Source organism: Thermobia domestica, chromosome 4 (genome assembly GCF_964235325.1).
Source record: "Thermobia domestica chromosome 4, izTheDome1.hap1.1, whole genome shotgun sequence".
Classification (NCBI taxonomy): domain Eukaryota; kingdom Metazoa; phylum Arthropoda; class Insecta; order Zygentoma; family Lepismatidae; genus Thermobia; species Thermobia domestica.
In genome coordinates, this window is record NC_137457.1 from 301,743,223 (window position 1) to 301,755,458 (window position 12,236).

Here is a 12,236-nt window from a genome sequence, read left to right on the forward strand (position 1 = left end):
CGTTTGTGCTACGTTTGTGCCGGAACGTACCGCAAAAATTTTTGTTTGTACCACTTCCGGTACGAAGTTATAAGGTTTTCAAAGTGGGGGGCTGGAGAAACTGCAGCCACCAACCTTGGAATATCGAAACAAAACCTATGCCAATCGTGTGTGCTACGTTTGTGCCGGAATGTACCGGAAACATTTTCGTTTGTACCACTTCCGGTACGTAGTTATAAGGGTTTTAAAGTGTGTGGGGGGGTTGCTGGAGAAACGGCAGCCTCCAACCTTGGAATTCGAAACAAAACCTATGCCAATCGTTTGTGCTACGTTTGTGCCGGAATGTACCGCAAAAATTTTCGTTTGTTCCACTACCGGTACGAAGTTATATGAGTTTTCAAGAGGGGCTGTGGTAACGGCAGCTCCGCACCCAGTAATTTCGAAACGAAACCTATGCCCACTGTTTGCACTACTTTTGAACAGGAAGGTTTCGCTAAACTCTTTTCTGTACCACTTCCGGTACAAATATACGAGAGTTTCAAGGTACGGGGCTGCCGTTTTGATGCCCCCTCGGAATTTCGAAACGAGACCTATGCAAATCGTTTAACAACATTTGTGTCGGAATGTATCGCAAACATTTTTGTATGTATCACTTCCAGTACAAAAGTATGACAGTTTTAACTAGGGGGCTGCCGTTTCCAGAACCCCCCATCTTGGAATTTCGAGATAAGACTATGTCAATCGTTTGTGGTACGTTTTTACCGGAATGTACCGCAAAAAAAAAAAAAATACGTGCCTGAAGTTGGCCCCCCACCTCTCCCAAATCACACTAAACGTTGGACATCGTTAATGCATCGTTAGTGCACATTAGTGCATTTAGAACTAACGTTAGTGCTATCAGCGTTTACGAGATATTGAAGATTTTGGTTTGGGACCTACTCATATGAAGTTAGCCCCCCACCTATCTTTATGCAGACAGATTTTCACTAAACTTAGCGCATCGTTAGTGCATTGTTAGTGCACTTAAACACACTAAGCACTACCGTAAGTGCTACCATATTTTGGGATTATTCAGGATTTTCGGTGGGGGGCCAACTTCAGAAATATCAAATTCTATACAAATAGAGGTAGAAACATGGGGTTGACGGTAATCGTTAGTGCATTGTTAGTGTACTTAAACGCAATAAGCACTAACATTAGTGCTACCATATTTTGGGATTTATTCAAGATCTTTGGTGGGGGCCAACTTCAAAAATATCAAATTTTATACAAATAGAGGTAGAAACATGGAGTTAACGGCAATCGTTAGAGCGTGATTAGTGCACTTAAATGCACTAAGCACTAACGTTAGTGTTACCACATTTTGAAATTTATTCAAAATTTGTGGTGGGGGGCAACTTCAGAAATATCAAATTCCATACAAAGTGTCAGTATTTTCAGGAATCAGTAACGAATGCACTAATTACTTTGTTAGTACTTGAAGAGGGCGCAAATTCACGCTGACCACCAAAGGTATTTTACTTGTAGCACCTACACTAATTAAGCACTAACGTTAGGGGTTGGTGCACGAAGAAGCACTAACGATGCACTAAGGATTGTACTGGAAATGATCATTAGTGCTTTTTAATTTGGCAGAAATTTGACACAGTGAAAAACTCCCCTTAAATTTCTTATGTGAGTTTCCTGAGATGTAACTGGCCATAACTACACTAATAGTGAAGCACTAACGAAAACAGCTCTAATTTTTTCGTTATTGGTTGAAGTGGGGCGCCAAGTTCATGAAAGCTTCCAAAGTTTTTTTACTTGTAGGACCTACATTAATGAAGAACTAACGTTAGGTGTTGATGCACCAAGAAACACTAACGATTTCAGTAGAAGAGGTCATTAGTGCTTTTGATTTTGGCGGAAATTTGACGCAATGAAAAATTCCACATGAATCTCTTATGGGATTTTTGTGGCATATAATTGGCCATATCTACATCAATAGTTAAGCATTAACGGAACTATGAGTGTTTTGCAGAAGCGCTAACGATACATTAACGAATGGACTTATTTTTCGTTACTGCTTGAAGTGGGAACCAAGTTCACGCTGGCCCGCAAAGGTTTCTTACTTGTAGCACCTACACTAATGAAGCACGAAACTTAGGTGTTGGTGCACTAGGAAGCACTAATATTACAAGGAAAGAAAACTTTCGAATTTATCGTGAACTTAGCCCCCACTACAAGCACTAACGAAAAAAATAGTTTTATACGTTAGTGCATTGTTAGTACTTCTAGAAGATACAAGTAGTTTCGTTAGTGTTTCACCATCAGTGTAGAAATGGCCAATTATAAGTCTCAAAACTCCCATAAGAAACACATGGAGAATTATTCATTGTATCAAATTCCCATCTCATTCAAAAGCACTAATTATCTCTGTTAGTGCAATTGTTAGTGCATCGTAATTGCTTCTTAGAGCACAAACACCTAACGTTAGTGCTTCATTAGTGTAGGTGTTACAAGTAAAAAACCTATGGAGAAGTCAGCGTGAATTTCGCACCGACACTTTAAGCACTAACGGAAAAAATAGTCCAATTCGTTAGTGCTTCTATAAAGCACTAACAATTTCGTTAGTGCTTCACTATTAGTGTAGTTATGGCCAATTACATATCACGAGACTCACAAGAAATTTAGGCAAATTTTTCATTGAATCAAATTTCCGCCAAATTCAAAATCACTAATGATCTCTTCTAGAGCGATCGTTAGTGCATTGTTAGTGCTTCTTAGCGCATCTACACCTAAGGTTAGTGCTTCATTAGTAAATGTGCTACAATTAAAATACCTTTTGAGGCCAGAGTGAACTTAGCGCCCCCACTTCAAGCACTAACTAAAACTTAGTGCCATTCGTTAGTGCATTGGTAGTGCTTCTGGAAAACACTAACAATTTAGTTAGAACTTCAATATTAGTTTACTTATGGCCAATTACATGTAACGAAACACATAATAAATTTATGGGAAATTTTTCATTGCGTCAAATTTCCGTCAAATTCAAGAGTACTAATGATCTATTCTAGTGCAATCGTTAGTGCATCGTTAGTGCTTCTAGAAAACACTAACAGTTTCGTTTGTCCTTCAATATTAGTGTAGTTATGGACAATTACATGTCACTAAACTCCTATAAGACATTTATTGGGAATTTTTAATTGCATCAAATTTCCGCCATATTCAAAAGCACTAATGATATCTTCTAGTGCAATTGTTAGTGGTTCTTAGTGCACCAACCCCTAACGTTAGTACTTCATTAGTGTAGGTGCTACAGGTACAATATCTTTGGAGGGCACGGTGAACTTGCGTCAACTTCAAGCACTAACAAAAAATTAATGCCATTCATTAGTGTATCGTTAGTGCTTCTAGAAAGCACTAAATGTTTGTATGAAATTTGATATTTCTTAAGTTGGTCCCACCAGAAGTCTTGAATAAATCCCAAAATATGGTAATGCTAACCTTAATGCTTAGTGCATTTAAGTGCACTAACGATGCAATAACGATTATCTTTAACTGCATGTTTCTACCTCTATTTGTATAGAATTTGATATTTCTGAAGTTGGCCCCCATCTAAAATCTTGAATAAATCCCAAAATATTGTAGCACTAACGTCAGTGTTTAGTATTATAAGTGCACTAACAATGCACTAACGATTGCCGTTAACTCTATGTTCCTATCTCTATTTGTATAGAATTTGAAATTACTGAACTTGCCCATCCCACCGAAAATCTTGAATGAATTCCAAAATATGGTAGCACCAACGATAGTGCTTAGTACGTTTAAGTGCATTAACGATGTACTAACGTTTGCCATTAACCCCATGTTTCTATCCCTATTTGTATAGAATTTGATATTTCTGAAGTTGACCACCCCACCAAATTTTTTCAATAAATCTCAAAATATAGTAGCGCTAACGTTAGTGCTTAGTGCGTTTAAGTGCACTAATGATGCACTAATGATTGCTGTTAACACTATGTATCTACCTTTATTTGTATACAATTTGATATTTCTGAAGTTGGCCCCCCCACCAAAAATCTTGAATAAATCCCAAAATATGATAGCACTAACGTTAGTGCTTAGTGCTTATAAGTGCACTAACGATTCCCGTTAACTCAATGTTTCTATCTCTATTTGTATTGAATTTGATGTTTCTGAAGTTTGCCCCCCACATTAAAACTATTATAACTTCGTACCGGAAGTGGTACAAACGAAAATTTTTGCGGTACATTCCGGCACAAACTTAGCACAAACGATTGGCATAGGTTTTGTTTCGAAATTCTAAGGTTGGAGGCTGCCGTCTCTCCAGCCCCCCTCCAGCCCCACTTTAAATGACTTATAACTTCGTACCGGAAGTGGTAAAACGAAAATTTTTGCGGTATATTCCGGCACAAACGTAGCACAAACGATTGGCATAGGTTTTGTTTCGAAATTCCAAGTTTGGAGGCTGCCGTTTCTCCAGCCCCCCACATTAAAACCCTTATAACTTCGTACCGGAAGTGGTACAAACGAAAATTTTTGCGGTACATTCCGGCACAAACCTAGCACAAATGATTGACATAAATTTGCTTTGAAATTCCTAGGTGGGGGGCTGCCGTTTCTCCAGCCCCCACTTTAAAACCCTTATACGTCGTACCGGAAGTAGTACAAACGAAAATTTTTGCGGTACATTCCGGCACAAACGTAACACAAACGATTAGCATAGTTTTTGTTTCGAAATTCCAAGGTTGCAGGCTTCCGTTTCTAAAGACCCTCCACTTCAAAACCAATATAACTTCGTACCGGAAGTGGTACAAACGAAACTTTTTGCGGTACATTCTGGAACAAACGTAGAACAAACGATTGTCATAGGTTTTGTTTTGAAATTTTTAAGCGGGGGGCTGCCGTTTCCTCATCCTCCACTTCAAAACCCTTATAACTTCGTACCGGAAGTGGAACAAACGAAAATTTTTGCGGTACATTCTGGCACAAACGTAGCACAAACAATTGGCATAGGTTTTGTTTCGAAATTCCAAGGTAGGAGTTTCCGTTTCTCCAGCCACCCACTTTAAAACCCTTATAACTTCGTACCGGAAGTGGTACAAACGAAACTTTTTGCGGTACATTCCGGCACTAACGATTGGCATAGGTTTTGTTTTGAAATTTTTAGGTGAGGGGTTGCCGTTTCCCCAGCCCCCACATTTAAACCGTTATAACTGCGTACCGGAAGTGGTACAAACAAAAATTTTTGAGGTACATTCCGGCACAAACGTAGCACAAACGATTAGCATAGTTTTTGTTTCGAAATTCCAAGGTTGCAGGCTTCCGTTTCAGCAGACCCTCCACTTCAAAACCCTTATAACTTCGTACCGGAAGTGGTACAAACGAAAATTTTTGCGGTACATTCCGGCACAAACGTAGCACAAACGATTCCCATAGGTTTTGTTTCGAAATTCCAAGTTTGGAGGCTGCCGCTCCTCTAGCCCTCCCACTATAAAACCCTTATAACTTCGTACCGGAAGAGGTACAAACGAAAATTTTTGCGGTACATTCCGGCAAAAACGTACCACAAACGATTGGCATAGGTTTTGTTTCGAAATTCCAAGTTTGGAGGCTGCCGCTCCTCTAGCCCCCCCACTTTAAAATCCTTATAACTTCGTACCGGAAGTGGTAGAAACGAAAATTTTTGCGGTACATTAAGGCACAAACGATTGGCATAGTTTTTGTTTCGAAATTCCAAGGTTGGAAGCTTCCGTTTCTCCAGCCCCCCCCACTTTAAAAAACTTATATTTTCGTACCGGAAGTAGTACAAACGTAAATTTTTTCCGTACATTCCGGCACAAACGTAGCACAAACGATTGCCATAAATTTTGTTTCGAAATTCCAAGGTAGCAGGATTCCGTTTCTGCAGCCACTCCACTTCAAAGAGATTATAACTTCGTACCGGGAGTGGTACAAACGAAAATTTTTGCGATACATTCCGGCACAAACGTAGCACAAACGATTGCCATAGGTTTGGTTTTGAAATTCCTAGGTGGGGGGCTGCCGTTTCCCCAGCCCCCACTTCAAAACCCTTACAACTGCATACCGGAAGTGGTACAAAGAAAAAATTTTGCGGTACATTCCAGCACAAACGTAGCACAAACGATTGGCATAGGTTTTGTTTTGAAATTTTTAGGTGGGAGGCTGCCGTTTTCTCAGCCCCCACTTCAAAACCCTTATAACTTCGTACCGGAAGTGGTACAAACGAAAATTTTTGCAATACATTTCGGCACAAACGTAGCACAAACGATTGCCATAAATTTTGTTTCTCAATTCCAAGGTGGGGGGCTGCCGTTTCCCCAGCCCCCCACTTCAAAACCCTTATAACTGCGTACCGGAAGTAATACAAACAAAAATTTATGCGGTACCTTCCGGCACAAACGTAGCACAAACGATTGCCATAGGTTTTGTTTCGAAATTCCAAGGTTGCAGGCTTCCGTTTCTGCAGCTCCTCCATTTCAAAAAGATTATAACTTCGTACCGAAAGTGGTACAAACGAAATTTTTTGGGGTACATTTTGGCACAAACGTAGCACAAACGATTGGCATAGATTTTGGTTTGAAATTCCTAGGTGGGGAGGGCTGCCGTTTCCCCAGCCCTCCAATTTAAAACCCTTATATCTTCGTACCGGAAGTGGTACAAACGTAAATATTTTCCGTACATTCCGGCACAAACGTAGCACAAACGATTGCCATAAATTTTGTTTCGAAATTCCAAGGTTGGAGGCTGCCGTTTCTCCAGCCCTCCCACTTTAAAACCCTTATAACTTCGTACCGGAAGTGGTACAGACAAAAATTTTTGCGGTACATTCCGGCACAAACGATTGGCATAGTTTTGGTTTCGAAATTCCAAATTTGGAGGCTGCCGTTTCTCCAGCTACCCCACTTTAAAACCTAATAACTTCATACCGGAAATGGTACAAACAAAAATGTTTGCGATACATTCCGGCACAAACGTAGCACAAATGATTGGCATAGGCTTTGTTTTGAAATTTTAGGTGGGGGGCTGCCGTTTCCCCGGCCTCCACTTCAAAACCCTTATAACTTCGTACCGGAAGTGGTACAAACGAAAATTTTTGCGGTACATTCCGGCACAAACGTAGCACAAACGATTGCAATAAATTTTGTTTGGAAATTCCAAGGTTGCAGGCTTCCGTTTCTGCAGCACCTCCAGTTCAAAACCTTTTAACTTCGTACCGGAAGTGGTACAAACGAAAATTTTAGCGGTACATTCCGGCACAAACGTAGCACAAACGATTAGCATAGGTTTTGTTTTAAAATTTTTAGGTTGGGGGCTGCCTTTTCCACAGCCCCCCACTTCAAAACCCTTATAACTGCGTACCGGAAATGGTACAAATGAAAATTTTTTCGGTACATTCCGGCACAAACGATTGCCATAGGTTTTGTTCCGGAATTCCAAGTTTGGACGCTGCCGCTTCTCCAGCCCCCCCCATTTTAAAATCTTATAACTTCATCCCGGAAGTGGTACAAACGAAAATTTTTGCGGTACATTCCGGTACAAACGTAGCACAGACGATTGTCATAGGTTTTGTTTTGAAATTTTTAGGTGGGGGGCTGCCGTTTCCTCAGTCCCCACTTCAAGACCCTTATAACTTCGTACCGGAAGTGGTACAAACGAAAATTTTACGGTACATTCCGGCACAAACGTAGCACAAACGATTGGCATAGGTTTTGTTTTGAAATTTTTAGGTGGGGGCTGCCGTTTCCTCAGCCCCCACTTCAAAACCCTTATAACTGCGTACCGGAAGTGGTAGAAACAAAATTTTTGCGGTACATTCCGGCACAAACGTAGCACAAACGATTGCCATAGGTTTAGTTCTGAAATTCCAAGTTTGGAGGCTGCAGCTTCTCCAGCCCCCCATTTTAAAACCTTATAACTTCGTACCGGAAGTGGCACAAACGAAAATTTTACGGTTCATTCCAGCACAAACGTGAGAACAAACGATTGGCATAGGTTTTGTTTTGAAATTTTTAGGTGGGGGGCTGCCGTTTCCTCAGCCCCCACTTCAAAACCCTTATAACTTCGTACCGGAAGTGGTATAAACGAAAATTTTTGCGGTACAATCCGGCACAAACGCCGCACAAACGATTAGCATAGTTTTTGTTTCGAAATTCGAAGGTTGCAGGCTTCCGTTTCTGCAGCCCCTCCACTTTAAAACGATTATAACTTCGTACCGGAAGTGGTACAAACGAAAATTTTTGCGGTACATTTTGGCACAAACGTAGCACAAACGATTGGCATAGGTTTCGTTTCGAAATTCCAAGGTGGGGGGTGTCGTTTCCCCAGCCCCCACTTTAAAACTATTATAAATTCGTACCGGAAGTGGTACAAACGAAAATTTTTCCGGCACATTCCGGCACAAACGATTGGCAAAGTTTTGGTTTCGAAATTCCAAATTTGGAGGCTGCCGTTTCTCCAGCCCCCCCACTTTAAAACCTTATAACTTCGTACCGGAAGTGGTACAAACGAAAATTTTTGCGGTACATTCCGGCACAAACGGAGCACAAACGATTGGCATACGTTTTGTTTTGAAATTCCTAGGTGGGGGGCTGATTTTTACAAAGCCCCCCACTTCAAAACCCTTATACCTGCGTACCGGAAGTGGTAAAAATGAAAATTTTTGCATTACATTCCGGCACAAACGATTGGCATAGTTTTGGTTTCGAAATTCCAAATTTGGATGCTGCCGCTTCTCCAGCCCCCCCATTTTAAAACCTTATAACTTCATACCGGAAGTGGTACAAACGAAAATTTTTGCGGTACATTCCGGCACAAACGTAGCACAAACGATTAGCATAGTTTTCGTTTCGAAATTCCAAGGTTGCAGGCTTGTGTTTCTGCAGCCCCTCCACTTCAAAACGATTATAACTTTGTACCGGAAGTTGTACAAACGAAAAATTTTCGGTACATTTTGGCACAAACGTAGCACAAACGATTGCCATAGATTTTGTTTTGAAATTCCTAGGTGGAGGGGGTGCCGTTTCCAAAGCTCCCCACATTAAAACTATTATAACTTCGTACCGGAAGTGGTACAACTGAAAATTTTTCCGGCACAAACGTAGCATACACGAGTGGCATAGGTTTTGTTTCGAAATTCCAAGGTTGGAGGCTGCCGTTTCTCCAGCCCCCCCACTTTGAAACTCTTATAACTTCGTAACGGAAGTGGTACAAACGAAAATTTTTGCGGTTCATTCCGGCACAAACGTAGCACAAACGATTGGCATAGTTTTTGTTTCGAAATTCCAAATTTGGAGGCTGCCGTTTCTCCAGCCCCCCCACTTTAAAACCTTATAACTTCATACCGGAAGTGGTACAAACGAAAGTTTTTGCAGTACATTCAGGCACAAACGTAGCACAAATGATTGGCATAGGTTTTGTTTTGAAATTTTCGGTGGGGGGCTGCCGTTTCCCTAGCCCCCACTTCAATACCCTTATAACTTCGTACCGGAAGTGGTACAAACGAAAATTTTTGCGGTACATTCCGGCACAAACGTAGCACAAACGATTGCCATAAATTTTGTTTCGAAATTCCAAGGTTGCAGGCTTCCGTTTCTGCAGCCCCTCCACTTCAAACCCTTATAACTTCGTACCGGAAGTGGTAGAAACGAAAATTTTTGCGGTACATTCCGGCACAAATGTAGCACAAACGATTGGCAAAGGTTTTGTTTTGAAATTCCTAGGTGGGGGGCTGCCGTTTCCCCAGCCACCCACTTCAAAAGCCTTATAACTGCGTACCGGAAGTGGTACAAACAAAAATTTTTGCGGTACATTCCTGCACAAACGTAGCACAAACGATTGCCGTAGGTTTTGTTCCGAAATTCCAAGTTTGGAGGCTGCCGCTTCTCCAGCCCCCCCATTTTAAATCCTTATAACTTCATACCGGAAGTGGAACAAACGAAAATTTTTGCGGTACATTCCGGCGCAAACGTAGCACAAGCGATTGTCATAGGTTTTGTTTTGAAATTTTTAGGTGTGGGGTTTCCGTTTCCTCAGCCCCCACTTCAAAACCCTTATAACTTCGTACCGGAAGTGGTACAAACGAAAATTTTTGCGGTACATTTCGGCACAAACGTAGCACAAACGATTGCCATAAATTTTGTTTCTCAATTCCAAGGAGGGGGCTGCCGTTTCCCCAGCCCCCCACTTCAAAACCCTTATAACTGCGTACCGGAAGTAATACAAACAAAAATTTATGCGGTACCTTCCGGCACAAACGTAGCACAAACGATTGCTAGAAGTATGTACTATATGTGAGCGCGAGTGGACGTGTGTGTGTCGCTCCGGCAAAATACGGTAAAACGTACGGTTTGCAGACTGAGCTGGAAAGTAGCCGCTTGTCTGTGGACGCGTAAAGGTATAACGTCAAGGTGTGCGAAAATAGATGTTCAAAATTTTAGAAACTTACGGACATATTAGTAAAATATCTAGTGTTTTTAGTGTATTACATGACAATTTTTAAATGTTAAAAACCTAAGACGTGGAGACTGAAGAGGAAAAAGAAATATTTGCAAGTTTGCATTTTGTGCGAACATAGGAAGTGACAAAGTGTAAATCAACTATGAGTGACCTAAGTGTGCGTGAATTTCTCCCGCGGATACTCATCCTGTATCATGTGTTGTAGTAAACAATAGTAAAAGATCACGTGTGCATATAGTGACATTTCTGGCTGACTTAAACATCAACATAACAAGGTAAGTGGACTTTATAGCTTTCTTTGTTTTTTTTCTCCACTGACTTGTATATGCAAAACAGATAAGAACTTTGCAACATAAACAGGGGGCGGGATCCCCCCAGAACTAAGAAATACAAATTAAATAAAATGGATAGACTACCGCGATATTCAAGTGGCTCGTATGACGATATGCTTGATAGACTGGAACAGGAACAAGGACATTTAATGTACCAAAGTGTAATTTCAAATCAAAATAAAAGTATAAACAAAAAGGAAGATGAGGAAATATTATCTGCCGACGAACAAGAATTAGCGAGAGAAAAGGACAAATATCAGGAGGAGGGATCAGTGGGAGATATATCACAGACGTATGAATCTGCTTTAGAATTTGTGGACAACGCAGTAAAAAGGAGCAAGGCTAGTGGTGCTATTGCAAAAAGCATAAAGAAGGAGCTAACAAAATGGCTCATTCAACAATCAAAAACTCTAGGCAAAAACGAGCATCTGAAAATGGAAAACGAAAAATTGAAGCAAGAAAATGAAAGACTGAAGACCGAAATTGCAAAATTAAAAGCCGAAAACGGGAAACAAGTAGAAAACAAACCAACATATTCCTCAGTTCTTTCGGGAGCACAAAATACAGGACTGACTAGCAAAAGAGCACAGGTAGTGCAACAAGTAATAACAAAGCAGAAGCCCACAATATTTCTGAAAGGAAAAAACAACGAAAGTGTAACGGAAGTACACCGAAAATTCTGTTCAAATGTAAACCCGGCAAAGGAGAAAATAAAAATTACATCATTAAGGAAAATGAAGAACACAGTAATTGTAGAGACTGCTACCGAAGAAGACATGAAAAAAATAATAAGGAACAAGAAACTTCAGGAAATGGTAATGGTAGAACAACCCAAGAAGAAAAAACCATTACTCATTATATACAGTGTCCCATCTGATTTCAAAGATGAAGAAATAATAGAGACACTCATAGAACAAAACTTCGAAAAAGAAGAAACAGGAGAAGTACAAAGTGAAATAAAACCAAGGTTTCGAACTGGACCCAAAAATCAAACAAAATGTCATTTAGTTATAGAAGTCACCTCTAGAATTAGAAGGAGGCTACTACAAAATGGCAGGGTATACCTCATGTATGAGGCCCATGCAATAAAAGATTTTATAACTATTCCCAAGTGTTCGGTGTGCTGTGACTACCTACACATAAGTAAGTACTGTAAAGAGGAGAGAAGAGTCTGTAACCACTGTGGAGAAAATCATGACCGGACAAATTGTCCTAACAAGGATAAACAGAAAGTATGCATCCCTTGCACAAAAAGGAAAAAACAATGTAGTGCAAAAAACGATCAAGACTGTGCAACTTACAAATTGTTATATGAGAGAACAATAGCAAGAATTGACTTTTAATAGAAGAAAATAGTAAAATAACAACAAAATCCTTGAACTATGACAAACTCATATTAACAAAATGAATAACCAAGCTAAAGAAGAAAAAATAACAGTCATTCAA